Raw genomic sequence first — 27,274 nt, forward strand, 5'->3', positions numbered from 1 at the left:
GTGATGAAAATAAGGAATGTGGATTGAGATGTTTACATAATATAGTAAAATCCTGTTTGCATGCTGCTTTCCACTACTTTGAATGTAACTCTGAATTATACTTGTTTCTGCTATCGTTGTGTTCATTTTGTTGTTAACTTAACCCAAAACAAAATGTTCTATTCAAGATCAGTTGTAAATTGGCTCAAATGCAAAATGCAGTCCTCAGACAAATATGATACATATTCAACTGATCAACTAATTGCAGAGATGGTAGTGATTGATTTCATTTACGAAATCTCTAGATGTGATCACACGATCATAATGTGCAGGTGTAGTAAGATTATGGGGGTGGGGTGGGGTGGGGTTGGGTGGTTGTGGGGAGTTATTGGGGGCTTAAAATAGAAAGCTATTACCCCCTTCCTTTAAACACAGACATGTTTGTCAGCTCTAGGGTGCTCAGCCTCACTTTTTCTGTCAGAAACACAACTAAAAATGTTTCCATTGTTGTGTTTCTGACCATTAGTAAAGCACTTGACATCTAAAAATGAAGTCTTTGAAGGCTTCATCTGTTCAGCCATTTTAAACCTTTAAGCTTAACATGACATTCATCTGCAGTAGCAGAACATGCAGACTTACTTTCAGAGTGGATGCAACAAAACTGAACATGTCTCAAAGTGGATAAACCCAGTACTCCACATTTTGTGGTGTAATTATGGGTATATATTTAATCCACTTTTTCTTTCTCTTTCTCTTTCTCTTTCTTTTTCTTTCTTTCTTTCTTTCTTTCTTTCATTTTCTTTTAGTTTGTTTGTTTTTATAACCTTCAAATTCTAAACTCTGCAACACTAGCAACATTCCAAACCAATCAGAGGTAGGACCTTCAGTGAAACCCAAAATAACCTTCTTGATTTTAAATTGCAAAAAACAGTGTCAATTTTTTTTTAACACTAACAACAAAAATACATGCTTCCTTCCGTTGCTATTAGCAATTTTACTTGGTACACCACTGAAGTGCTCCAATTGCCATGGCAACTTATCTCTCAGAAAAACACAAAAAGTAATCCCCACTGAACAGGACCACCACTAACCATATGGCATCATGGGCAAAAATGAGTTTCAAAACGAGATGTCCTTGTGTCTTGTTTTCTGAAACTACTATGCAATCATTGTGCAGCTTTTGCCTCACAAAATACAAACAAACAATAAATAAATAAATAGGCTTACATGATCTTCCAGGACATATTAGGAAGAAGCATATGCAGGTGCATGGCCTCATGTACTAACCCTCTATGGCAAGGGTGGGTAATGTCAATCCTCAAGGGTCGATGTCCCTGCAGAGCTTAGCTCTAACCCTAATCAAACACACCTGAACAAGCTAATCAAGGTATTCAGGATACAGGTTATTTATTTATTTTTTTTTAGGGTTGGAGCTAAAAAATAAAAATAAAGATATGTGACTATTTTTTACATATTGTTAGGAGTAAAATCATTTTCCAAAAATAGTTTTCCACATCTGACCTTTCACCTTTTTTTTAGGGTTCTGTCATTTATAACTGACTTTGTCCAATTAGGGTAAATTATTTTTTGGCAAATTGTCTGAAACTTCACACACACTCAAATGCTTTTTCACTATCTGAAAAGACGTGGAAAGTGTTTACTTTACTGTTTCAAAAACATTAAAATCTTTATGAGCATTTAATTTCTTATTGAGCTGCTATATAAGAGACTTGCGCATGAAAATGTCTAAAACTGACACAAATTCAGATACAATTTTTACTGCTTAAAAAAAAAAAGAAAAAAAAAAAAAAAACATGTCTTAGCATTTCAAAAGCATTAAAACAGCTTCAGCATTGTGTTTTATCTTGGAATTTCAAGTTAATTATCATAGCACAAGTGAATGTCAAAAAGACTCTTCTTTTTCAGTGTACCCCACACATTCCACAAGTAGATGTTAACTTGTGCAGTCATCTTTGGCGCATCGCTGCCTGTCAGTATAGTAATGCCAATAAACATTGGCATCTTTCCTGACCTCCGGTTGTTGTATGGATCACATCTTTCAAACTGACATACTATAATGTATCCAATTCTTCATCACTGCCCTCACCCTCATTGCTTCTATCCTCCTTGGTCCTCAACAAATTATTTTATTACTACAACTTGATTTTCTGATTAATTCCTATAACTTTTATCAATACTGTACCTTCTGAAATAAGTACAGATTTGCTATACCTTCCAAAATAAGTATAGATCTTCCAAAAATCCTACATAAACGCTATTATACTCCCTGCCAGTGCTGGTCAATTGTCCCAGCTACACCAATATGCATCCATAGTTATCCATGATTCTCAGATTTTTTGGTCTCTGAGTTACTGTTTTAATAAAAGTGCATTAAAAATGAAAAAATAAAATAAAATAAAATAAAATAAAAAAATAATAAATGTGGGTGTATAATTATTTTTTTGTTGGTTGAACATTAACTTTATAACATTTTGCATAATTTTATTTTAAATGCAATTTTCTTAGCGTCATTTATAAATATCCCATAGAGGGCTAAAATACTACCATTTTCTAAGGTGAAGTGGAAAATACATACATACAGACAGACAGACAAACACAAGCAAACAAACAAATAACAAAAAGTGTCTTTCTCATTTTAGATGGACATGATGCAGGTTCTTATATTCATTCATCTATTCTTCAAACCGCTTGTAAAGTCATGGGGATACATATTCATATGCATATGAAACAGAGCGTACTCACACCTTCATTTATGACACCTATAGGCACTTTTGTGTAACCAATTCACCTGTTTTACAAGTTTCGTCTAAGGAAAGGAAAAAATAAATATGTAAGAAGTAAAAAGTTTAGTGAAAAATAATAAAAGTTTGAAAGTTTGAAAAGCAGTTTGCATAATATCAAGAACTGAACTCCAAGGCAGATATATAACAAGTAATTCTGAAACGTTATGTTCAGATTTTCCAAAGATCCCTTCCAAATAACTTTTCTCATTAAAGCCTGCAATCACAAAGGGCCAGCAATACTGTATTATACTTTTCAAAGTATCAGGAATTATGCCTCCGGACCGGTAGTTCTTATAAATATCTGTTCCCACTCAGTAAGATAGTCTGGCCTGTCTCCTTCACTAAACCAAACTGCTAGTCTGCAAGTTGCAATTCAAAGTTTATCAGCAATGCATCTGGTGTATATTAATATACACCATATATCTCATTCTGGTCAAGAACCCCCTGCTGAGATAAGAAGGTACCATTTGTTCAGATTCTGAAAAGGTCTGTTACTATTTTATAATAAATTTCATATTTAAGCATCTATTATTTCAAAGTACTTTTGATGCAAGTAGAAGTTAAGTGAAGTAGAAGTTAGGGTGTCTCTGTAAGAGCTCCAAATTATGTGTATATATCCCAATTTTAGCCTTACTAAAACACTAAACTTGTATTGAGGCAACTGAAATAAGCCGTCGGTACTGCATAAATAAAATACCACATCAGATGACCTTTTTATTAAGCTCTGTTTGAAAACCTGATTTGGAACATTATACACTATCAACACTTATGATGTTCACTTAATCTAATAAGCTCTGTGTGCTTCTTTTTTGTGGGCTGGCATCATAATCCAGTGCGTACACATTCTTTCCCGTGATTCTGATTCAGGTGAACACATTTATTAGAGCTCTGTGTTAAGCAGCCATGGCTTTCACGCTATTTCACTTCAGATTCTGTGCAGCCTTTGTAAAGATGGTTTTAGACTCAGTTACTGAATACCAGATAGCTTCTCCTTGTAGCTGTAAAGCTTAACAAATGCTGCTGTTTGTCAGATCTGTGTGTTAGTGTTTTAAAAGGAAAGTCCTTTAAAAAGAAAGAGTGGAAAATAATGCCATTATACTGTATTAGCATTTACATTCACTTAAGTAGCTCTATCTAAGATTTTGTACAGGTAAGTGTTGTAGGCAAAAAGTAAAGAGAGAATTTATTTATTTATTTATTTATTTATTTATTTATTTATTTATTTATTTATTTATTTCTCCAACATTCATTGACAATTGCAGATGATATAATCTTTTAAAGAAATATACTTGATCCTTTCAGTTATTTTTTATGTAACACTAGCAGCGCTTTTAAGATGGAATTTATGATGTAATTCAACTACTGTGTTGTTGTTTTGTCTTTATTTGAAGGAAAAAGTCCTTTTATAATAAAAAAGATAAAACAACATTTTATAATCTTATCTTTTTATGTGGGTTCCTTTTTAAGCTCCAAGAGAAAACTGAAAGATTTTTTGAAGCACTGCACACTTTCAAGGTTATCGTTTTAGGCTAACAGAATCTAAGAAAAATATGAAGACTATTGACTGTAAGCACATTGTTCCACTTCATGCGTTATGAAGTCTTTTTTTTTTTTTTTCAATTCACATAGAAAACTTTATATACAGCAGTAGATGACGCCAACTGCTGTTAATCATGGTTGTAATCCTTTCCAAATTTCAAAGCAAGGTAAATATCTGATTCTGATTACTATCTGATCTTTGTACAGGGACTGTACTTTGGCGTGAGGATGTGGCTATTGTATACAGTGTTAATCACTGCATCAAATGTCATGTTCATAATGCAGGATTTCCCATTCCCATTTATTTAAATGTAGAGAGACTCGTGGTCTACACTGCTGCACCTCTCCTGAGGGTGCAACATGAGAAACTGTGTTGGGGATATTTGTAATGACTAATATGGAAAAAGAGCTTTGCCATGGACCAGAATTCAGCATGACCTATGGCGTTATAACTGCATCTCTGACCAAGGCATGATGAAATATTGTAATAATATAATCATGCATTGAATAATGACATACATGCACATTAAAGGATTATGATATGTGACCCTGGACCACAAAACCAGTCTCAAGTAGCACAGGTATATTTGTAGCAATAGCCAAAAATACACTGTATGCCGATTTTGCTTTCATGCCAAAAATCATTAGGATACTAAGTAAAGATCATGTTCCATGAAGATATTTTGTAAATTCTGTACCGTAAATATATCAAAGGGTAATTTTTGACTAGTAATATGCATTGCTAAGAACTTAATTTCATCAAGTTCAAAGGTGATTTTCTCAATATTTTACATTTTTTGCACCCTCAGATTCCAGATATTCAAATAGTTGTATCTCGGCCAAATATTGTCCTATCCTAACAAACCAACAATTTTCTCAATTAAAAAAACAAAAAACAAGAAACACATGACATGGTTTTATGGTCCACGGTCACATATGACAGTTCTAACATATTTTTGACGAGCAGATATTCTTTCCGACAAACAGCAAAACAGAATCTGAATAACAATATGAGCAGTGTTATCTACTGTACATTTTTAAATTGCATTCTACAATGTTTATTATGAAGTGTTAATTTTGTTTATTTTAATCAGCATTTATGTTATTCACTCTTTGTCTCTCTATTTTGTGATTTTCTCTTTTTGAGAAATAAAAAAGGAACACGAATATGTCAAAATTTAAGCCAAAATTTAGAAAAGAAAATATGAAGAGAATGATTAATTTTACACACATAAAATGTGCATTTGCAATTACTCTCAGGGAATTGCATCACTATAGCACATTAATATATCTGCTCAGTTGCAATATGGTGCAATATCATCTGTGTAACTAAAATGTATGAATATGAATATTTAACTTACTAAAACATGCTGATACAAACATAATGTGCAAAACTTACACATGAGGCAAAGGACAGAAATGGCAAAACCAATGACACTCAAGGGAGTTTGCTACTTGTGTGAAAAGCTGAAGGACTCAGTAGTGTATGTGGGCACATACACACACACATCAATCTTAGCACTCTAACTAAGCAGTTTTTCACACTCGTTTCTTGGAGTTTGCAGTGGAACTGTTGTCATTTGTGTGACAGGCGAGTGCACTTAATCCCGTCTCAAGAGAGAGAGCAGTGCCAGATGGCCGAGTACAGCAGCAGAGACAGTGGTCAGGTGGTGGACAGACATCCACCCTCGGAGTACACTGACATACTGGCTGACTGTCAGCAGACAGCATGTGGCATGTAGGCAGTTTACTGGCAGGTCACCAGCTAATGGTTTACCTGAAGTGCTAAACATTTATACAGTCTGGAAACAGCCAGTCTCCTGAGGGGGATTGGCTAAGCTGATGGCTGACAATCAGCCATCGTTTCAATGTACTTTACAGTCATATTTTACCATGTCAGAAACAACTGATAAAGCACTTGGCAAGGTACTGTCTGACATTGTTAATTTTACTACATTGTTAATAATACTGCATTATCAAAACAGTTTGTAAGTGTTGCAGAAACCAGCCACCACAACAGTAATTGTTGGTATTGTGTTATGAGCAGTTTTTAGTATGTTGCTAAGCAATTATTAGAGTGTTCTGTTAGCTGCATATTAATTTGAACAAAAAAAGGGATAATAATCAATAATAGCACATTTTGAAAATACCATAACCAAAAAAAAAAAAAAAAAAAAAAAACTAACATCTGGCATTTTGAAACATTCCAGTTTATCTGTGGTCTTGGCATATTGATGAATGATTTTTTTTTTTTGTGATTGTATACACTGTTGCTAAGAAAATTGTTGCAAAATTGTGCATGTAAACACTCAGTGTAAGTCAGTGTAAGTTCTTTCATCCATTTTGTCATCAGGCAAGTGAAAACCTCTCCTCCTGGAATGACACAATAGTTGTAACAATAAAGGTAATAAAACATTGCCAGATTCACAATCATTTTGGTTGCAACTGAACATGTTTTTAGTACCAGTACATTCACTGGACACTTAACTTTGAAATTGTTGTGAAACATGCAAGAAGCAATGTAATATCATTTTGCAGGAATGTCGCCACAGGCATGCATTTCCAATGAGACTGGGCTGTTTTTAAATGTCCTGTGTGACACTACAGTATGTGTACAAATTAATGTTGTCTTGAAGGATTGGCCTTTTTATTTTGGAAGCTAGCCAACTCATTTCATGCGCAATAGGAGACAAACCTGTAAACATTAAAGCTTCAGAAATGTTGTGTTTGGTAATGCTTGATAAAGGTCATGAAATGGCTTTCCCAGCCCACACAATTAACCCGCTTTCTCTGTGAGGCAGCAATCTGTTGGGAGGCAATTAAAGCCCACTGCTTCCTGTTGTGAGTCGTCTTTATACTATCAGAACCTAGTTCCAATAACCACTGCAATTGTAAAATGTTTTATTAACCCTTGCTGGAGTTTCCGAAAAAACAACACCTAATAAAATCTAAATAAATATCTGGAATTTGCAAAAAATAACTGTTAAACAACAAATAATATAATCTAAATTACACACCACTATATCACACTTTGTATGTGTTAAATGGGAAGGTATGTTTCGTTTTTGTTTTAAAGAGCTTATTTGTGGTCACCCATACTGAAATGTGGATTGTGGAATGTGAATGTCACAGGATACATCTTTTTAAAATTATAAAATAAATGGTGCATTGTTTTTACAAAATGCACTTAATGTAATATTGTTATCCAACCCACTAAAGAAATTACTTTGCTGGCACAAAGGCAGACCTTTGACGTAGGCTGTAATGGTGTACTGGCACATTACCAATGTCTGATTTACTATAAATAACTATAACTATAAATAACTTTGCAACTGCCTGACATTAGAGTATTAGTAGACCGTCTGCTAACACTATATATGTTGATGTCCCCCTAACAAACATTTTGCTGACTATCAGTTCACATGTAGTTGCAATGTCTAAACTGGACTATCAAGTCCAAGTAAATTAGGTAATAAAGTATAACCAAATTAGTTAAGATTACACTCAAAACCAATTTGCCTGCTTACTCTAAAGATACTCACAAACATAACACAACTACAATAACAACACACTTTATGCTTCATATTCAGATTGTTTAATTAAAGCATATAACACTGTTCAGAGTGAGATCTAGGACATTTCACATAATATATATATATACACATGTGTGTGTATATATATATATATATATATATATATGTGTGTGTGTATATTATATATATATATATATATATATATATATATATATATATAGTGGAGGAAACAAAGCAGTGGAGGAAATGTAGAGAGATCACAGAGGTCCATGCAAATTCATTCATAACTATGTTTTCAAACCTTAAACTGATGCAAACCACAACACGTCCATCTTATACTTATTCAGAGAAAAGAGTATTCCCAGTGACAGTGATTTGTAGTGCAACATCTTACACAAACTCAGCTACTAATGGACAAATGAATACATGCAAGACAGTTCGATATTTTTCCATCATGTTTGGACTTAATGTGTTTGTAACATTGCCAAAGGTATTCTGGCTGTGGTTTTGGAAAGTGAGAAATGCACCAATAAAACTTTAGTGACACTTTTCTAAATGTGTGTTTGGATTATGCAAATAAGTTCCACAGGAGGAAAGAAGGGTGGACCACACTATGTCCCTTACTCTCATGGAAACAGGCAATCACAGCACGGAAACAGAGAGAAGCGCCGAATTGCAATCTCCTCCTCATCGGAAAGAGATGCCTTTCCAAAAGACACTGAGTCTCTGGCCTGCATGGTAGGAAATACTAACTGATCAACCAAAGTTCTGAGTCTCCCATCCAGAGAGACGATAGCAGAAACACCACCATTCTCGGAGTCTGCGGCCCGCATGGTAGGAGATAATAACAGAAACACCAAGTTCTGAGTCCCGTAAGGGAAGGGACAATAACAGATATACTCGTTCTGAGTCTTGGTCCTGTAAGGAGAGAGACAGAAACAGATCACCAAGGTCTGAGTCTCCGGCCTGCAAGTGTGAGCCAATAGCAGATACACAGTTCTGAGTCTTTGGCACGTCCAGTGAGACATAGACATTCCATGCTGTCTCCAGCTGTTGAGCCAGCAACAGTTACAAACACGTTCTGAGCCTCCAGCATGTGAGGAAAGAGATACTCTACGTTCAGAGTCTTCATCCAGTAAGACAAAAACAGATGAAGCACGACCTCCTAGAGTCACCATCCTAGAGGGACAAAGCAGATTGACCAAGGTTCGAGTCTCAGGTCCAAGAGGGATTGTAGGTGGGTGTGAATTATCAGCACTCTCTCCACTCTCAATACCATGACCAAGGTAAGACTCTTGAGCAAGGCATCAATTCCCCAACTGCTCCCTGGCCACCGCAGCATTGGCTGCCCACTGCTCTGGGTGAACGGTGTGTGTTCACGGTGTGTGTGTGTGTGTGTGTGTCTGTGTGTACTTGGATAGGTGGAATGCAGAGCACACATTCCAAGCATGGGACACCATACTTGACCACACATCCTTTCCTTTCCTTTTCTTTCCTTTCCTCTCCATTAAGTGACACATAATCCAAGAATCATAATGTCAATACCCATCACTTCTCAATTTTGCCTCCCTAGGTTGGCAAAAGCAAATTCACTACAGAATGAAGTACTCTAAAAAGCCTTGTAATAATTGTATTTAACTGTCAAACATACATTACGCACAGTGTCCATCAGCAGATGTTGCTTTTTTTAATGGCATAAATGTCTTTTTATTGTTGTTAGCATAATGGTTGCAAATAAACATACATCTGCTGACAGACACCGTGCTGCGTTGTCACGGGAACATGCAAGCTGAAGATAATGCAGAAATTATGTCACTTCCTTTGCCAAGTGCATTCCGAGTGGCTTCTCTCGCCAAAATCTCCAAAGGCTCTGCCCTTCGAAAGGGGTAGGGCATAGGGATGATCGCTTATCTCATGAACCGCTCAGTACAAATACACGTACTGTTACACCCCTAGTTTTTTGTTTGTTTTTTTCCAGTTTTGATTCACATATCAATATATTTGTTTTTCATGGCAATTCTTTGCTGCTGATACTCATGGTCTTCCACTTATCCATTAAATAAATTGTGTCCTTCTATATAATAGCAGCATTAAAACCATCATTGGTGCTCGTGTGTTCAAAGTTGTAACCTGTTCAGTAATATATATATATACATATATGACTTGGGGCATATATATGACTTATCTCCTTTATTTATCTGTTATTTTTTTTAATCTTTTTGCCTACAGTTGTAAATCAAGTGATGTATGCAAGACAAGTTTAACATTTTTAGGCAGTACAAATGTATCATATTACTGCTGCTTAGATATCAAGGGTAAAATGAGATAAACCACATGGAAACTGCAACCTTGTTTAAAAGGGTGTGCAAAAACTACAAACTTGCAAGCGATGTGTTTTGTCTCCAAATTGCATCATGTTTTGCCCAAAATACTGAGTTATTCTTGAAGGGTAAAATAACAAAACCCAAACCTCTTTCAGCAGACCCCAAGCTTAAAGTGACTGAAAAAAATAATGCAGTTCTCACTGCATTCAAACTAATAAAAATAGAGTGAATCTTACAATACACGTCATAGCCACACCAAATAAATTTAACTAATATAGATGCTTTGAGTCTGCTAAAAGCACTATATCATGATGACAGAACAGACCGTTACCTCTTCATTCACAAGCAGTAAACAATATGTTGAAGAATAAACCGAAAAAAAAAATAAATAAATAAATCATTTAATACACTTTTTGTGGTACAACAATCACACTATTCCATACTGCAATTTCAATTTAAATGTTATTAATTGTGCAGTCCATTACGCAGTATTCAGAGGGGGGGAAATCCATTTAAAGTAGATGTAGTCATTAGTCTAATTATCATTATTCAACAGTTTTGTTATAATAAAATTTGATTTCAGACCTGCTGAAAGAAGCCAAAATCCAAATCTTAATCTGTATTCATTGACATTTCATGCCTGGCATTTTGAATGGCAGTGTTTACACTGACAGCAGTCACTTGCTGATATATCAAGCTGGGATCCAAACATCTCTTCCTGTGCTGACATGAGTTGAACATCAGGCAGAATGACACACTGCAGCAGAAGAAATGCAGTCTAGTTTGTTTACTGACCTTCCCGTCTCCCTACTGGCAACAAACAATCAGAGATGTCTGTCTCTTTCCCTGTGCTCTCGGAGAACTGGGGCAAGGTGACTTCTCTTCCAGCACTCCGCTAAAGTAGTATTCCACCTCATTGGGTCACTCGTTCACCTGCAAGACAGAGAAAATACATTTGTCTGAACATGTGTTTTGGTAGCTCAAAGTATGTAAAAAACTAGATTTGACATTTTCAGAACAAAATGTGAGTGTGCACATGCAAAACCACTAAGCTAAGGTATTATGGGGTGGTTGCTCTGGCCCAAGTCATCAGACTGTATGCTATTCTGGTCACTTGCACCACTACCAGCAAGACATTGTCCATGGTTGGTAAATTTACTGAATTGTGCTGGATAATGACAGTAACTTTTGTGTAACATTGACACCATTATTGAAGTAAATTAAATCAACAGTGAATTTAGCTGACGCCATTGGCACTCCTGACACTACTGTCTTCCGTAGAGCTACTTATACAGTAGCTAAATTGAATTATTATGCATTTTGAAACACTGACACAGTTGTTTTTGATAACACTTTACAACAAGGTGTCATTTGTTAACATTAGTATTAAATAGCATGAACAAACAATCAACAATACATTAACAAACATTAATAAATAGTGCAGTAAATGTTAGTTAATAAACATACAGTTGTTCATTGTTTGTTCATGTTAGTTCATTAACTAATGTTAACAAACAACTTATGATACTAATAACACATTAGTAAATGCTGAAATTAGCATTAACAAAGCTTAATAAATGGTGTAAAATTATTGTTAATTCTTCAGTTCATGTTAACTAATGTAGTTAACCAATGAACCTTATTGTAGAGAGTGTTACCTTGTTTTTTGTTTGTGCGTTTGTTTTTTTAATAATAATACAGTTATTATTTAATTGATCTACTGTAGAGCTGTTTTTCTACTGAAATTAAATTTGTTTCATAACTGATGATTTTTACAAGTGTGTATAAATATGACTTGACTTGGAAGTACATTTTCCTTGGATTCATATGTTAATATATAGGTACATAAATATGGTAATCGCTCAATGTCATGGCATATGAATATGCTAATCATTCAGTGCCTTGGAATATATAATTTTGCCCTCTGACACCGTCACTGTACCATGGTACCACCTCAGTCCCTTTTTGTAAGTGCAAGATCATGATTTAGTAAATTCTAGACAGACATAGATAGATTTAATGACCAATACGGCATATAAATCTGTGTCTTTCTATGGCATGGAACATTTATCACACTACTCTATTTTTCATATTAGTTCAAGGAAAGTCAGTATTCTGCCACTGCCTTTCTCTTCAGGGATTCAACACTATTATCCATCTAGAGATTCACACTTTTGTGATAATGCTGCTGCTATCAATGTCGCTTTGACTGTCACATAGGCCTATCTGAAGCTGTAGTCTGTTCCATCCTGTCATGTGTTTCATTGACGCAGTTTTTCTTGCTCACTGTAACTTACAACAAACGTCAAGAACAATACATTCTATTTTGGTATTAGCCATGACATGTTGATGTTCTGATCACATGCTGCTGCTACGATAAGCCAAAAAAAAAAAAAAAAAAAAAAAAAAAAGGATTTATTCCTCTTCTCTTTAAACACTGCCTTTAGTTGCACTTGGGTACATCTGAGTCATATAAAATGTTGTTGAGATAGATTACAAAGCATCAAACAAAGGGAAATTTTCAATACTAATGTGATAATTCTATCATATGAAACAATATAAGACAACACTAAAATGTGTCATCCAAATATGATACAGTATCAAGGACACACCTGCAGGCCAATATGATTTATGCTATAAGACGGTGTGCAATCTATCACTGGGATGAAAGTCAACCACAATTACAGTATGCTGCTATGAGGTGAAGATTTGCCTCAGAAATTGTAATCAGTTGTATCGGTATACTAATCAATACTACATTTTGATATTATCTAAAGAAAATGTGATTGGTGCTTGCAAGTGTAAAACTTGCCACCACATTGCTAATGTCAGGGTTATGTTTGGATTGTCTGTTTGTTTGTTTCTTGCATTGGTTACTGATTCAAGTTGCACACCTGTTTGTAGCTGAGTTGCTTGTTATCTTGTTTCCTTAGTTCTCCAGTGTATATATAGTCCTGTTTGCATCCTTGGTTGTCTGTTCTTGTTTGTGTTTTGGTTGTTATGTTTGTATGTTAAGAGCTATTTTGATTCCTGAGTATACTGTTCATTTTTGGTATGTTGATAAAAAGAAGCTTGCTGCTTTTTAGATCCTGTCTCAACTCATCCTTTGCTGCAACCAAATGTGACAGCAAAGGTATTTGTAGGTGATTGCCAAGATGTTTGAAGTTGTCTTTAGCTTTTATGGGTGTATGATAGGTGCCCCAAGTCAAAACAGTCCAACCTAATTACCCAATTTATGAGTAAAATAAAGCATGTGGTAAACATAATTTAGCAATAATTTGACATTTTGTTTTACAACGTAAACTGCAGTTTTGAAATGTTTATTTTTGAAAACGTGATTTTCGATATCGGAGTATGCAGTTTATGTTGTAGAACAAAATGTCACAATATCATCAAGTTATTTTTACAACAGGCATTATTTAGCTCATAAATTGACCAAAATAAATAAATAAAAAATAAAATAAAATAGAATTATAAAACCCCATAGGAAATTCTCAAAGAAACCAGTGCCAAATTAGTCCAACGGGTACTGATGTCATATCTGCACCACTCTATGGGCCAAATGTACTAAACAGGGCAAATCAGCAACCCCATAAAAATGCCAAAGGGAGTGGAAAGTTCTGCAGGTGAGTTACTGGCAATGCACAGAATTAAGAACGTAGCCAGCACATTTCCATAATGAATTGAAGAGACAAGGTTCATGTAATCTACTAACAACATAGGCACAAGGGGTTAAGACATGTTTTTTGCTGTTGGTTGTTGTTGTTGTTTTGTTTTGTTTTGTTGGTGGTGGTAAATAATGGTGCTGATGTTGCTTAATTCATTTAAATATTCTCCACCCATATTTTTTACTCCCATATTTTGCATTTGAAAGGTAAACGCTTACAAATGCATATACAATAAGGTCAGCCACAAAAATGACTGTACCCATGCCTTTTCATAGCTAATTTTTCATAGCACATCTTTAGTAAATCCTGACAGTAGTTTTTAATGCCAGATTGGGTTTGTGCTGGTGCAAGCTGTAAATCGGGCCCTTTTTCTAGACAGCAAGTCAACTGATACACATACAGTATGCTATTGAAATCTAACTTACTTTGTGTTTTCTTTTTCTTTTTTTTCTTTTTTTTCCCTTGATGGCACATCTAAAATATGCCTGAAAAGCATTACTTTAGCAAATATGTAGCAAATATTCAGTCTCAAAATGTGTATCTGACAAAAATTTTAAACAAAATTTTGTTAATTTTATCCAGAAAAAAAAAAAAAGGCCAGCAACTATAGAGGTGCGTATTAGCAATCACATTTTCTCAGAGACTGGATAAAACCAATTCTTCATACAGTGCAGTTTCAATATTCAACATTATTAATGGCCAATTAAACATAGTGCACTGAATTTCAACTGAATTTAAAGTTGTTCTCTTGGTCTCTCACGCAGCAATTACAGTGATACTTCATTAAAACAATCCCTACTGTTCATTGTTTCACCATCATACATTTCTCTGAAGTCAGGAACAAGAGATAAGTGGAGGAATGAAACCCTCATCACAGCATTGGCAGGCCAAGAAGTTATCAATATAGGACAGAACCTTTCATCAGTCACTTGAGAGCAGATGCTCACAAAATGCGTTCTGTCATCACCTTCACAACTTTTAGTTGAAAGCTGGATATGGTGATAAAAAAGAACCAATCTTGCATATGTTCTTTGAAAATATAAAAATGTGTTGCTGTCTTTCAAGGTTGAGAGGGTCAAAAGAGCCTTATTTTAAAGCTAATGTGTCCTTTTTTTCATACTGCAAACCATTGAAATATGAGTGAATAGAACCACATCTGCTAATTAGGTGACATACACAGATGCCAAACATAGAGAATTAATTATAGTAATTACTAATGTTGCTGGCAAAGCTTTGCCCAGAGATGTGATACTACACAGCATCCACACCCGGGAATCATTTTAGATAACTGAGGCAGAGAAACGGCATAAATATTTATGATTTCTGAGGCATATCTTTACACAGTTGTAAAATAAAATTTTCAAACAGCCAACTTATGTTGGGGGTCTGAAATATTCATGAGTGATGATGGAGTAGTTTTTGGTCAGAGATCCAATTTTATGATATGATGCTTCACACAGTGATGACCTTCAAGACAGGCCAATTGCTGTACATGTTTTATCATAGTGACCTACTGACTCATTCACGTCAACACAATGCATTATTTACAAACACATTTGAGTTTGATACATTGGATTTTTAAGAAAGGCTTTCATAATATTTAAGATTATAAATGATTTTGTCCTAATGACGCTCTTTCATCCTGTTTTTCATTGAAAACATCTTTACCGCAAACCATATTGCATATGCAGCGAGGCAGAGAGTAAGCTGATCAGTTATATTGTTGGATTAGTTCTAACAGATTTCATTTCTCAAATCTTGTCTGCATAATCTATAATCTGATTGAAATTGTACCTCAACTGTGACATTTTATCTCAGAGCCAGATCAAACTATAAAAGCATAGGTACGACTTAAAAATTAAGCTCCTGTGTGTTGTTTTGGAAAATGACTAATCACAATAATTAATTCAGAAACCTAATCACTCCAATAAATAATAATTAAAAAAAAAAAAAAAAAAAAAAAAAAATGCACTAAGGGAAATTCTGCTTACATTACATGCTTCAGCAACACACCTTGTACATCTGCCACAACGTGCACCCTTCAGGGAATGTTTAATAAGCACCAGTACAATCTCACAGGATAAGGCAGACTGTTTTTTTCTCTCTCTCTCTCTCTTTTTCATGCACTCTGCAATCAAAAAACCCACAAAGCAAGTGTCAATGCCCAATTTGTAAGTTGTCCCAGGGATGAGGAATTCTTTGAGAATCCATAATTCAAACAATTCCCCAATGAATCGGTCTTTCAATATGATTGGCAAAACAGCTTTTTCTAGACTAATTTGCTAGCCACCAGCTGAGATGTTTCTTCCTTGTCTTCGGTATTGTGCTGTGTGATATTCTTGCTTGAAGAAACCCAGATCCTCTATTATATGGAAAGTTGTCTCATTAGTATTCAAAGGTATTTGTACAGTACATTGTTGACATAATGACAGGAAGAACCTAAAACAGAACCTTTTCATGTATGACATTGCTTCACAGTCAATCGGCAGGATTTTTCCCCCCAGTCTATCTTGCCCCTGACTACTTTACTGTGTGACCTCTTCACCTATTCATCTAAAATCAATACGTATTATGCTGGGGAAGCCATGGCATTTCACCAAGGGCTCAGAAGAAACCACCAATGATCCGTCATTCTTACATGAAGTAAATCATACTGAACAAATTTTCTCTACTGTTTTGTTGGTGTGGTCTGTTGTTGTTGTTTTTCTCTGTATACATAAGCAATTATGTGGTTGCATTGTTTGACCATTTGACAGTTTTGTTTACACTGTTTTTTAATTTGTCACATCAGTAACTTGTTGTCTTGTCATGTTGCAGGATGCATTGTTACTCTTGTAGTGTTTTATATAAGCAACGTCCAACACAATGGCAATTTGTAAATATTTTACATTTTGCCATATCATTTTTCATAGAAACATGAAATAATTTAATCATTGCAAATGAAGACAGCAATTTTTATACAACTCACTTACTGAGGCTATGTGTACGTTAATCCAGATACACTTGGAAATTACGTTCCCTTTCGATACTACACTCGTACTGCGTCGCTAGACGCTATGGGAAAAGGTCCTTTTTCCTTCTCGACTGAAGCCTTTTTTCATACACGCAGTGAAACTGCACGGCATTGGATCGTGCAGAGAAATGAAACGAACCAATGACTCGGCAGCGGTGCTGCACGAGCCTATGGCGAGAGAGCCCGCCGAAGCCCGCCAGAAGGGGCGGAGCCACTGGCTATATAAGCGGTCATCTCGCCATAGGAACCCAGATTTCTTCTCCTTCAGCGACGACTCTTCGCGCTACGAGACAGAAGCCCTCGCCGTTGACACGCACCCGCAGCGGAGTATTCAGCAGCTGTTCACCGCTCTCGACGCCGGCTGCATCTGCTCCCCTGCCGCCATCCGGCGACTTTTTTTCTGCTAAAAGAGCTACTAAAAGAGCAAATGCCGCGCCGTTTCTGCCGGAAGTGCAAGGCTCCCTTGCTCGCTTCCGACTCGCACGGCGAGTGCGTCTCCTGTTTGGGGCTTCCCCATGCGGAGGCTGCACTTAAAGAGACGGAATGTCCCCATTGCGGGGATATGAGTCTCTCCTCTCTGCGCTCGCGGATAGCGTTCTTTTCAGAACGCGATTCCGCACCTCGCGCCCTCCCGTTTCCTTCTTCACAGGAGCCTGTGAAGAAGAAACAGTGGGGCAGAGGATCTCAGCGCCCGGAGTTAGACGAGCTCACGTCGGCTCAGCCCCCGCGTGCCTCGCCTTCTCCACAGAGAGAGGGTTCTCCTGTGCTTTTCGCCCGCCCAGACCTGTGTCCCTCGGCAGCCGCGAGTGATATGGTCTCCTTCGGCGGGAGCGAGGATGACTTGCTGGACAGCATGTCATTGGCTGCTTCAGATGCTGAGGAGTTATCGGGCTCTGTCAATGATCCCGCCCCCCCCTGCCATCTGCTGATACCAGCGACTCCAGGACAAGAACTGGCATGGACGCCGAGCTCTTCCGCGTCCTGACCAGAGCTGTGGACGAGCTGGGACTGGAGTGGTCTCCCCCAGAGGAGCCCCCACGCAGCCTCCTCGATGAGTGGTTCCTGCCGGGGCGCCCCCCAGGCCTCTCGACAGCGAGCTTCTCCGTTCCTCCCTGAAGTTCACGAGGAACTCACTAAATCCTGGCGCGCCCCCTACTCTGCGCGCCTGCGCCCTTCGTCTTCCTCCGCCCTCACCTCTGTCGACGGCGCCGAAGACAGGGGATACGAGAAGCTACCTCCCCTGGATGGATCAGTGGCCGCCCACCTCTGCCCGCCCACTGCCATCGGCTGGAAGGCAAAAGCTTCTCATCCGTCCAAGCCGTGTAGGACGACTTCGGCCCTCGCCGGACGCGCCTACACCTCGGCCGGACAGGCTGCCTCAGCGCTTCACTCCATGGCGATCCTCCAAGTGTTCCAGGCGAAACTTCTCGCGCAGTCAGACAAGTCTGCCCTGGACCCCGCCACTCTGACGGAGTTACGAAGCGCAACGGACCTGGCCCTGCGCGCTACTAAAGCTACCGCTCAGGCAATAGGCAGATCCATGGCAAGCCTGGTTGTGCTCGAGCGCCACTTATGGCTCACGCTTACTGAGATCAAGGACGCGGATAAGGTCCCCTTCCTAGATGCTCCTATCTCTCCCACGGGCCTGTTCGGGCCTTCTGTGGAGGGTTTTGCTGAGCGGTTTACCGAAGCACAGAAGACGTCCCAAGCCATGCGACACTTCCTGCCAAAACGCTCGAGCTCTGCGACTGCTCCTGGGCGGCCCAAGCCTGCACCGCCCCAGCAGCCTGCGAGATCTGCGCCGTCCGCTTCCGCTGCTGCCGCAGCCCAGCCAGCCAAGGCCGAGCCGAGACTGCCGTCCCGCTCGACTAAACGCTACCCCTTCCCCAAGCGTCAAGGGCCGCGACCCAAGCTGGCACTGGACCCGGCGCCTCCGCCGTCATCCTGATCCAGGCGAAAGGAAGAGGAGGGGGAAAAGTCTCGCGCTAGCCGGACCGCCCCCCAAAAGGCCTCTGTTAAGCCTCCAAGCACCTCGCTTAATGCTGGGTGCCGAGGTCGATGTGTTTTATGTGAAATCTGTTGTACAAACTGGGTCCAACCTTCTTGTGCCCACACAACCTATCGCTGTAATAGCGAACAAAATAAAACACAAACATTTTCAAAAAGAGAGCAAATTTCCTCTTCCAAATACAAAGGGTGCCTCATCTCAGCCACCCGAACCTATAATACTGGGGATAATAAAGGAAGGCTATTCACTCCAGTTCGCTCGAAGGCCCCCGCGCTTCAGCGGCGTGGTCCCCACCTCGGTAAGGAGCAAGGACGCGCACGTCCTACGCTCAGAGGTGTTGACATTGCTGGGGAAGGGCGCCATAGAGATGGTCCACCCAGCTCAGAGCGAGTCAGGCTTTTACAGCCGCTACTTCCTCGTCCCAAAAAGAGATGGAGGTCTGAGACCCATTCTCGATCTGAGGCTTTTGAATCGGGCCCTCATGAGACGGCCGTTCAAAATGCTAAACTTAAAGCAGATCCTCTCGCACATTCGCCCAGGGGACTGGTTTATTTCACTGGACCTAAAAGATGCGTACTTTCACATCCAGATAGCCGCCCATCACAGACGATTCTTGAGATTCGCCTTCGAGGGTGTGGCTTATCAATACACGGTCCTGCCCTTCGGCTTATCCCTGGCTCCCCGCACGTTTACGAAGTGCATGGACGCGGCTATTGTCCCTCTGAGACAGAAGGGAATCCGCATCCTCAACTACCTCGACGACTGGCTCATTCTGGCCCAGTCCGAGACGGAGCTGCTATCTCACAAAGCCCTTCTCCTCAGCCACCTGGAGTGCCTGGGACTCAGGGTCAACTTGACCAAGAGCGCGTTGCGTCCCAGCCGGCAAATCTCGTTTCTGGGAGCAATTTTCGACTCGACTCGGTCAAGGGCTATGGTCGTGCCGGAGCGAGCTCTGGCAATACGACAGTTAGCGAGCTCGTTCCAAATCAGAGCCCGCCACCCCCTCAAGAAGTTTCAGAGGATGCTAGGCCTTATGGCTTCTGCATCCCCGGTGCTCGAATTGGGCCTGCTACACATGCGGCCCCTTCAGCGCTGGCTAAAACCTCGAGTTCCACCTCATGCGTGGCGTCACGGACGTTGTCGTGTCAAGGTGGACCAGGCCTGCGTAAGGGCCCTGGTCCCCTGGAAAGACCCACGGTGGATGGAGAGGGGCGTGCCCTTGGGATCGGTTTGCAGAAGGAAGGTAGTCACGACAGATGCCTCCAACAAGGGTTGGGGGGCGCTGTGCGATGGCAGCCCGGCTTACGGCCTGTAAGTCGAAAGCGGAAGAGGGGTTTCACATCAACTGCCTGGAAATGCTGGCAGTATGTCATGCCCTCCACTCATTCCTGCCAAACCTGAAGGGACACCACGTGCTGGTCTGATCGGACAACATGACGGTGGTATCCTACATAAATCGCCAAGGAGGTCTTTCCTCCAGACGTCTCTTCACACTGGTGAAGGGCCTTCTGGAATGGGCTCAGCTCAACCTGGCCTCGCTGAGGGCGGTTCATGTACCGGGCAGACTGAACCAAGGGGCGGATATGCTATCACGAAGCAATGTTCCCTCAGGAGAGTGGATGCTTCACCCACAGACGGTTCAGAAAATCTGGGAGATCTTTGGCAAGGCAGAGGTCGACCTCTTTGCCTCAAAAGACAACTTTCATTGCCCGACATATTTCTCCAAGGACAGGGATGCGTTGGCTCACGACTGGCCCAACCTCCTTCTGTATGCTTTTCCCCCGACATCCTTGATCCCTCAGGTTCTCAAGAGAGTCAGGGAACGGGCTCACAGGCTCCTCCTGGTGGCTCCTCTGTGGAGGAACCAACCATGGTTTTCAGAACTGTGCCAGCTGCTTTGCACAGCCCCCTGGCCGATCCCCTGAGACGGGACCTCCTCTCTCAGGCGAACGGAACAATATGGCACCCCCAGCCTGGTCTGTGGGCTCTGCACCTCTGGTGTCTGGACGGGATCCTGGGTACCTCCCAGAAAACGTCCTGAACACGATCTCCCAGGCTAGAGCTCCGTCTACAAGACGCCTCTATGCCCTTAAGTGGTCTGTCTTTTCCACCTGGTGTTCTACCCGTGGAAAAGATCCAGCCTCCTGTGACATATCAGTGATATTGTCTTTCCTCCAAGAGCTGTTGGACAAGGGCCGCTCCCCGTCCACACTCAAGGTCTATGTGGCTGCTATAGCGGTTTTTCACGCCCCGATAGCAGGCCGATCGATTGGCAAAAACAACTTGGTTGTTTAATTTTTGAAGGGGTCCAGGAGGATGAATCCTTCTCGTCCTCACACTATCCCTGCTTGGGATCTGTCCACCGTCTTGAGGGCTCTGAAAGGCCCTCCCTTTGAACCATTGACAATGGTGGACCTTAAACCCCTGACGCTTAAGGCCGCCCTGCTGCTAGCCTTAGTGTCGGTAAAACGTGTGGGAGATCTGCAAGCACTCTCCATAAGCCCCTCCTGTCTTGAGTTTGGGCCAGGAGACTCCAAGGTCATCCTGAAACCAAGACATGGGTATGTACCTAAGGTGCCCTCCACTCCGTTCAGGGCTCAGGTTGTTACGCTTTCTGCGCTCCCTTCCTCAGAAGGTGATCAGGAGTTGAGCCTGCTCTGCCCGGTCAGGGCATTGAGAATGTACATCGAGCGATCCGCCCCCTTTAGGCAGTCGGAGCGGCTCTTTATCTGCTTTGGTGGCCGCAGCAAAGGGCATCCGGTCACAAAGCAGAGACTCTCTAGATGGATAGTTGATGCTATCACGCTAGCCTATTCCTCCCTGGGCCTGGAATGTCCCGTTGGAATACGTGCCCACTCAACTAGAGGCGTCGCCTCTTCTTGGGCGTGGTCTAGCGGTGTGTCTATTGCAGAAATTTGTGCGGCGGCCGGCTGGGCCTCGCCGTCCACCTTTACTAGGTTCTATAGCCTAGACATTCCCGCCTTACAAGCGGGAGTCCTTCTGCATAAGTAGTCACAAGAGGAGGGCCTCCGGCTGGGCCGGGTTTTTTACTTGTCATATTTAGGCCCCTCTGGTGCCTTGACATGTGTTTGGCCGTTCTCTCCATGGCATGGCGTTTATGGAACGGTTCCCATAGCGTCTAGCGACGCAGTACGAGTGTAGTATCGAAAGGGAACGTACTCGGTTACTATCGTAACCTCGGTTCCCTGAGATACGGGAACGAGTACTGCGTAACATGCCATGCCATGTCGCTGCACGACCTAGTCGTCGCTTCAGTCGAAGTAACCTGGGTTCCTATGGCGAGATGACCGCTTATATAGCCAGTGGCTCCGCCCCTTCTGGCGGGCTTCGGCGGGCTCTCTCGCCATAGGCTCGTGCAGCACCGCTGCTGAGTCATTGGTTCGTTTCGTTTCTCTGCACGATCCAATGCCGTGCAGTTTCACTGCGTGTATGAAAAAAGGCTTCAGTCGAGAAGGAAAAAAGGACCTTTTCCCATAGCGTCTAGCGACGCAGTACTCGTTCCCGTATCTCAGGGAACCGAGGTTACGATAGTAACCGAGTACGTTTTCGTTTTAAAACACTCTCCGTCCACACTAGTGTTTTTAAGTGTTTTCCAAAAGTTTCTCATCCACACTGAAACATCAGAAAACATTAAATTCACTTTACTGTGCATGCAAAAAGCCTCAAAAAAGTAAATGTTCTGTCATCTTTGCAGGACTGTGATATTATGAGTGTGCAAAGTGACATATCTTTAACAACAGTGTGAAAGTGAATAGCACAAAACAGGCACAATACCGGTATAAACATAGAAATCTATTGGTACAACATGACTAAACATGCGTCATTGTTTTCAAATCCTCTGTTTTCACCATCCACACTACAACACAAAAATGGCATTTTCAAAGCGCAGTTTTCCTTGCTCAGTTACCCCCCACTCCATTTGCAGCTATAACAGCTTCCACTCTTCTTTCAATGCTTTTCACAAGATTTTGGAGTGCTTCTGTGGGAATTTTTGAGGTCAGGCACTGATATTGGATGAGAAGGCCTGGTTCACAATCTCCTTTCCAGTTCATCTCAAAGGTGTTCCTTGGGGCTGAGGTCACTGTGTGGGCCAGTCAAAATCTTTTACACCAAACTCATCCAACCATGTCTTTATGGACCTTTTTTTTTTTTTGCTGGGGCACAGTTTTGAAGAAAAAGAAAAAAGGCCTTCTTCAAACTCTTCCCACAAAGTAGGATGCATAGCATTGTCCAAAATACAGTGGTGCTGGTTGTTGAAATATTACGATTTTACTTCACTGGAAGTCAGGGGTCTAGCCCAACCTCTGAAAAACAGCCCCATGCCTTTATCCTTCTTCCACCAAACTTTACAGTTGGCACAATGCAGTCAGACTCACTCATCAGACTTCCAACAAAGAAGTGTGATTAATCTGTTCCAAAGTCCAGAGGTAGTGTGCTTTACACAACTTCATCTGACACTAGGAATTATACAGTACTTGGAAATGTAAGGCTGCATGCAGCTGCTCAGCCATGAAAACCCATTCTATGAAGTGCACACCACACAGCTTTTTTTGTGCTGATATTAATGCCAGTGGAAGTTTGGAACTCTTCAGCTATAGAATCAGCAAATCGTTGGTGACTTTTATGCACCATGTGCCTCAGCACTCAATGACCCCACTCTGTGCCTGCATGGCTGCTTGATTTATACACCTGGGTAAAGGGAACACCTTGGTGGTGTTTCCTAATTCTATCTATACACTGACCAAAATTATAAACACAACACTTTTGTTTTTGCCCCCATTTTTCATGAGCTGAACTCAAAGATCTAAGACTTCTTCTATGTACACAAAAGTATTGTTCACAAATCTGTCTAAATCTGTGTTAGTGAGCACTTCTCCTTTGCCAAGATAATCCATCCACCTCGCAGGTGTGGCATATCAAGATGCTATTGCACAGATGTGCCTTAGGCTGGCCACAATAAAAGGCCACTCTAAAATGTGCAGTTTTATCACACAGCACAATGCCTCAGATGTCGCAAGTTTTGAGGGAGCGTGCAATTGGCATGCTGATTGCAGCAATGTCCACCAGAGCTGTTGCCCGTGTTCATTTGTTCATTTCTCTACCATAAGCTGTCTCCTAAGGTGTTTCAGAGAATTTGGCAGTACATTCAACTGGCCTCACAACCACAGACCACGTGTAACCACACCAGCCCAGGACCTACACATCCAGCATCTTCACCTCCAAGATCGTCTGAGACCAGCCACCCGGACAGCTGCTGCAACAATCGGTTTGCATAATCAAAGAATTTCTGCACAAACTGTCTGAAACCGTGTCAGGGAAGCTCATCTGCATGCTCGTCGTCCTCATCTGGGTCTCAACCTCTCAACCAGGACTGCAGTTTGTTGTCATAATGATCACATTCGATGGCATCTGGCACTTTGGAGAGGTGTTCTCTTCACGGATGAATCCCGGTTTTCACTGTACAGGGCAGATGGCAGACAGCGTGTATGGCGTCGTGTGGGTGAGCGGTTTGCTGATGTCAACAGAGTGGATCGAGTGGCCCATTGTGGCGGTGGGATTATGGTATGGGCAGGTGTATGTTATGGACAATGAACACAGGTGCATTTTATTGATGGCATTTTGAATGCACAGAGATGCCGTGATGAGATCCTGAGGCCCATTGTTGTGCCATTCATATAATATACATGAATTACCCTGTGGCAGATCTATACAGGTGGAGCTGGGGAAGCACGTTGCAACTGCTACAGCAATCACTAATCATATTTTGAATGTTGAGCAGCGAGCTCATTGCTACCGATACAGGAAAGAACCAAAATGTCATTATGTCAGATTGAGTTGAATTTATGAGACTGTGCCATCCAGGGTTTCATGCCAGAAATTTGTATTCAAAATACTACTTCTGCACAATGCACATTTCTTAATATTAAGCCTAAAATATGTTTTAATGTAACCACTGATGAGAATTATATGATCTTTAAATAATACTGGTCTTTAAATGCAACATTTTTAAAGTGTACCTAAAGTATAGTAATAGTTCCACTTTAGCACAATCAAATATACTTAAGTATATCTTTAGTTGGACCTCAGTACTACTTTTGCAATATTAAAATGCATTAAGTACAAAATTAGCTATTCTAGTTTAGCAGACTTCAAATATACCAGTTCAGTATACTAAAAGTACAACTGCAAGGTCATTTTATTAAGTACATAATATGTAAATGCATTTGTAGTATACTACAAAAACATTTTAGTATATTTATTTTTTTCACTAGGGTTACACATAAACCTAGAATGAAGACCTAGACTGACATGATATTCTGTTGATCTGTTTCTGACACATATTTTCAGATGTACGTGTGAGTGTTTCTTTTGTTGTAGATCTGTGGGAAATGAACCAAAACCAGGCACCACTTGAAATAAAAATCACACTCCTGTTGAGTCTGCAATTTATGGTTGTTTTCCAACCTGTTCTGATTTCACAGTTGTGATGTTGTGCATGAAAAAAAACAAACAAAAAAAAACATCAGCAGATAAAAAGAAACTGTTAACTTGTGGAGAGTGCATAATTCCTGCATTAGCAGCAATACTATCTGAGTGAATGTACTTGTGTGCATGCCATTTTGTCCAGTCTTCAGGTATGCATTTATATTAAAACCTGTGAATAGACTTGAATACACATAAATACAACATAGTTGTAAGAACTAGGAGTGTGACGAGACACTTATCCAACAAGACGAGACGAGACACAAGACTGGGTTCACGAGAACGAGACAAGACAAGATTTTTAAACTTTTCTTAAGAAATCCTCAGTGATGAAATACATAGGGAAAACAAAATGCAAAAAAATGTAGTTGCATTTTGAACTTTATGAAATTAAACTTCCATTTTAATGAATTATATGCAGTAATAAACAACATTTAAACAAGAGCTTCACGATTCTGGATAAATTGAGAATCCCAGCTGTTTTTAATAAATTGGAGACCATGATTCTCTTACGATTCTGGAGAAAAAAAGATTAGAAAACTAAACAAAATAATGTAATTTACTAGTAGTTCTGACCAACGGTTCAATGCTTAAGTCTTTTAAAAACCTATGTTTATTTAAACAAAATAATAATAATAAAAAAAAAACAATGAAGGAGTCAGTGTCTTACATCAAGACTTGTTTGACTATTGAAATCTGAATGAATGATTCAATGACATACTTGTTTTTTAAATTTTTTAAACGAGCAGTTGTCGCCACCTCCTGGCGGAAGAGGATAAGCGTTCCTATACATACAATTGTTAAGATATTTTCGTTTTGATCGCTACTTTAGACAACAAGTGTTTATACCCAAACTATAAAGGTTTATCCCAGTACTTCTGTTATTTAAATGTCTGTAACACAGAAATAATGATTATAATGTGGTTGACTGTTTGTGTTGCTCTTTCTGCGTTCACATTTACCCCGTCCAGACCCTCTGATTCATTAATATGGGCAGCGTCAAAACGTGCTTCTCACGCTCCACTGACACTGGCGATGTGAAACAGACCTAATAGTCATAGCTAAATCGTTGTCATTCAGGAATAAGATCGCATGGATGTTTGAATCGAGATCTTAATATTTTAAGGATTAATAGTGCATTTCTATTGTAAACACTGCAAAATGTTTCATGGGGATATCGTCACGAGATCTCGCGAGACCACGAGATCTCGTCACATCCCTAGTGAGAACATATTGCTAGTTCTTATTATGCGTTTTGAATAATGGAATTTGCACTGCGAGAAACATGTATAGTTGATGTGAGTTTAACAAGATGTAACAGGATGTTTGAATTAGCTAAACAGAATGGTGAATGCAGTGACTCCAGTTTTATTTAAAACACTCTCATGTAATCTCTCATCTAATGTGACTCGCAAGTCACAGTGAGGTGTGGAAGTTACATCATAATTACTTTTGGGGTGTTCTTAAGTTTGACAATAAAACAGAAACCCCTTTTAACCATGGTAAAATCATATTATACATTATGAACAGCATATGTGAAAAGACTGATTAATCTGAATAAATATCTAAACGTATTAAAAAAGTAATTATGATTGCAGAATGTGTGTACAGTAGATAAGCGTAATACATTAACTACACTGACATATAATACATTTAATATAGAATTCAACTGATATACCGTCATAGGTATGTGTATATCAACTAATATGCAATGGCTTTAAATGCCCAATAAAAAAAAAAAAAGTCTAATTCTTTCCATACACTTTGCAAACAGATTGTATGTTGGAGTCTCTTCCAGTATTTTGTGGGCCCTGGATGAGATCATGAAATGGGCTGCAGAAATATAAATATTATAATAAGAAGATCTTTGTGTCGGAAGTAATGATCTACTCATTCATTATG

General features: G+C 40.0%; 1 protein-coding gene across 1 annotated transcript in view; it reads right to left on the reverse strand.

The window, feature by feature from the left end:
- The window catches only part of LOC127179791 (leucine-rich repeat and fibronectin type-III domain-containing protein 2), a 150,342-nt gene that overhangs the window by 80,483 nt on the left and 42,585 nt on the right, over window positions 1-27,274 (reverse strand). The window contains exon 2 of the mRNA XM_051133513.1: window positions 10,975-11,112. The gene's annotated coding sequence lies outside the window, so the exon portion shown is untranslated. The remainder of the gene's footprint in view (window positions 1-10,974; window positions 11,113-27,274) is intronic.

The sequence above is a fragment of the Labeo rohita genome, chromosome 17 (genome assembly GCF_022985175.1).
Source record: "Labeo rohita strain BAU-BD-2019 chromosome 17, IGBB_LRoh.1.0, whole genome shotgun sequence".
NCBI classification, from domain to species: domain Eukaryota; kingdom Metazoa; phylum Chordata; class Actinopteri; order Cypriniformes; family Cyprinidae; genus Labeo; species Labeo rohita.